The sequence below is a fragment of the Olea europaea genome, unplaced genomic scaffold (genome assembly GCF_002742605.1).
Source record: "Olea europaea var. sylvestris unplaced genomic scaffold, O_europaea_v1 scaffold6172, whole genome shotgun sequence".
NCBI classification, from domain to species: Eukaryota; Viridiplantae; Streptophyta; class Magnoliopsida; order Lamiales; family Oleaceae; genus Olea; species Olea europaea.
Genome location: NW_019264526.1, coordinates 2,466 through 6,581, shown reverse-complemented (window position 1 = coordinate 6,581; position 4,116 = coordinate 2,466).

Here is a 4,116-nt window from a genome sequence, read left to right as displayed (position 1 = left end):
AAGGTTTTTTTTTTTTTTTTTTTTTGGGGTCAAAATACTCCTTTCTGAAAAAATATTATCTAATATGGACATTAGTCCTCTATATCTTCACATTTTAATTCCACCTAGAGTGTGAAAATTTGACCAAGAATATCGAGAGTTCAAAGAAAATGGATTTATTTCACTTTCATGTTTGACTTACTTCAATAGTATAATTTTTATAACATTAATTTATAAATAAATAAATAAATTTTTAAGAAATATTTTTCTACGGATAAAATTATAGAGCAAGTTATCTATTTTGACAATAACATCTATTATTCCATGGTCAACAAGTATTTTTTAACTTATAAGTATAATTAATAAATGAAACATACAAAAAAATTTTTTTTAATTACTTTTATGATTTTCAATATTATTACTATTATTTTAATTACCCGCTTCTTGCTTATCTCACATCAACAACTCTAACAAGCCTCACCTTCCAGACTCTACCTCTGCCTCATCAACCCTTGTCTTAATCTCCACAACCGCATTCAATTGCTCATCCGCGCTAGAGACCTCGACTCCATGTGGATCTTTTCAAAGGATACTATCACAAAAATAAATTAAAAGAATAAAAACTTAAGAACTTAATTAAATAAATAATAATTAAAATTAGACATATATATGTAAACAATAAATTTAGTATTCAACATTATAAATACAATATACTTTTGAAAATAAATAAAAATCAATATATTTAAATTTAATATAAATTTTTCATATAAAATTTTATAATTTAATAAAAAAAATAAATACATTTCACAAAAATTGATTGATAAAAGAAAAAAAAATTGTTAATTTAATTTTTTTCATAGAAAATAAAGATAAACAATAAGAGAGAGAGATATAAATGTAAATAAATATAATCAATAGAAAAAAATAAATTTTAATTATACCTTTAATGTTCGTAGAAAGAAAATGGAAAGAAAGATCGAAAAAAAATATGAAAGTCTCCCAAAATTTCGTGATTAATAATAGACAAATTTTGAAATTTTATATGAGTACCTTCTGCTTAAAATCTAATAAAGTCTCTAGAAGTAATTAAAATTTGAATACAGCAAGATTTATAGAGACATCTAAAAAGTTTTAATTGAACACATCGTAATTTTTATAAACTTTTTAAAAATCTATGAGTGTCTCAATTGAATATACTGTGGCTTTTAAAGACTTTTAATAGCCTATAGAAGTTTCAATTTAATACGTCAATAATTTTAGAGAGTCTAAAAAAGTCTACATTGAAAATTGTTTAAACTTTTTAAATCTCAAAAAGTTATTAAAAGTCTCAATTGGCAAGATCCAATGTTTCCATAAGGCTGACAAGTAGACGACGAAACATAGTAAAATCTCCGAATTAGCAAATAATCCATATAACAGGCATGGAGATAATTTAACGCAAAAGAATTAGTCTTCATGAATTTCCATGTGAATTTATGCAACATGTAACGGTTTAAATTCACCCCATTTGATCTCCCCGTACAGCATTTGCGACAAGAAATCTCGATCAGTTTCCTTCGAGAAATATCTACAAACTAAAAATTACCGATTGAGGGATTCCTAAACTTTAGCAACAAACATGGCAATTTGTAACCATAATTTAATGAATAAAAGACCGCATGTTCGCACAACTAATAAGGGCTAATTGACCAACAAAGGAAATGGTCGTTTTGTTATGTCAAATTACGAAATAAAATTGAGTGTTGTTTTAAAATTGTTATCTCATCTCTTAAGAGGGGTTTTCAATCTCCAAATTTTCAACCCCCCCCCCCCCCAAAAAAAAAAAAAAAAAAAAAAAAAAACCCTAGTATCAAAGCAAGGTTATAGATGCATGAGAAGAAGAGATAGCAAACAACTCTTTCCACAACTCACTAAAGATAACTATAGTACATGGTCGATTTGTACGAAGGAAGATAATCTTTAAAGTTGAGACTTCCACGACTTGGTGGGAGAGGTTATAAATTTCAAAGTGAACGCGGCATGTTTCAAGCCCAAAGAGGCTACAATAAGTAACTAGCAATAATAATCAAAAGGCTTTTAGTATACTTCATCAAGACCTTATGAGTGCGAATAAAGTCAAAAAGACGTCTCCAATCTTTGAAAGAAGAATACGAGGCACTTTTCATGAAGGAATTTGAATCAAAATTAGATTATTTTTCATGAGCAAGGGTGTTTGTCAATTAGATGAAAAGATATGGAGGAGTACATGATCTTCAAGTGATTGGGAAAATTCTTCGATATTTACATGAAACATTCATTTTTATTGTAGTAACAATTGATGAATCAGATGATCTAGGGGGAATAGCTATTGATTAAGTTCTGCTAATCTTACAAGCTCACAAGAAGAAATTGTTGAAGAAAAAGCGAGAATTAATAAAACAAGTCTTTCTCTGAATGACAAGGAAGAAATAAATAGCAGGATACAAAGAGGTCAAGGACATGAAAGAGATCAAGGAAGAGGAGATATAAATATTCAAAATAATGATGGGAAATATCAACATACATAATTCAAGAGGATGAGGAATACAAAATTCTCATAGAGGAGGAGGAAAACTAAAAAATGGTGGGAGATTTGGTAAATTTCAAGTTGAATATTACAACTGTTACAAGCTCGAGCATTTTGCATGGGAATTTAAGAGTTTTAGCGTGAATGAGTAGTCCAGTTATGTCAAAAAAAAAAAAAAAAAAATGGAAAATGAGATGAACACTACCCTTGGCAGATAAGATATAAGAAGAAGACAACAATCCGTTGTGCGCAACCACGCTCTTGTAATCATATATGTGGAGATAAATCTATTTTGCAAAGCTTGAAGAACTAAATGGCAATGCCACATAGATGCTTCAAAGATGATTATGTTGAGGAAAAATGTAAAATTCTTTATGAAAACCTCACTTTTAGTGTTTGTTCTTTGACCTTTGTTCGTAGAAAATTTAAGGAAATCACACTTTTAAATTGCGCAGGTTACTTTCAATCTTTTACAAATTAATAACCATATAGAGACACGCTTAATCTGAAGAAATTGCTGGCAGTATTGTTGTAAGAGATGACATATTTCTTGCAGCTATAGAGTAGCGGCGAATCCAGGATCCAAGTCCAGCTCGGGCGGTTGACCGTTGACTGTTGGCCCATGATTGTTGACCATCGATGATCGTAATAGCCCAATCATTTTTGTTGAAAAAATCGTTCCATAATTTGCAAAATGTCATCCTAAACGTAAATTCTCAAATCAATAATAATTCCTAATATCCTATTTCCTCATCAAATAATAAATTACTTATCATAAATCATAAATCACAATTCGCAAATACAATTTCGTAAACATAAATTCCCAAATCAATAATCATAACTCATTATGATAAAACGTAAATTACTTATCATAATTCATAAATCTCAAGTTGCAAACATAAATTTCCAAATGAATAAATCATAACATAATTAATATTAAATATTTAAATTATTCAATGCTCAACAATCAACATCAACAACTCCAAGAACCAAGATAGAACAAAATCAAAATAGCCAAACAAAATAGAACAACACCACAACAAAGAAATTTACAAAACAAATCCAGTAAAAGATCTCACTTCACATGAACGCATTAATTACTACCGTACTTCAAACTATGAATTCCAATCATAAATCGCTTACTCCTAAAACAGATTCAAAGTTCAATGCCCTCAAAAATCACTTGAATATACACATTGTTCTATATACGTACATAAATATGCATATACAGAGAGATTACCTAGATTGAAGAAGTGTCGACGGTAAAATGGTAGGTAAATTGATCAGCAGATTTGTAAAAATACTAAAAAATGGAAATCAATGAGGGTGTGTGTCCAAAACCAAAATAATAATAATAATAATAAAGAGGGAAAGAAAGAGTCACCAATCTGAATGTCTGATGGAGTTCACTGTTCCGGTCGGCGGTTGAGGTTAAGTGGCCAAATGAAAAGGGTAACGGGTTCAGGTTGTACACGTATTATATGTTGGATGAATTCATTTGGGCTAAATAATAATAGGCCCAAAATTCAATATTTATTGACGCCCAAACCACAAAAAAAAAAAAAAAAAAAAAAAAAAAGAAAGAAAGAAAA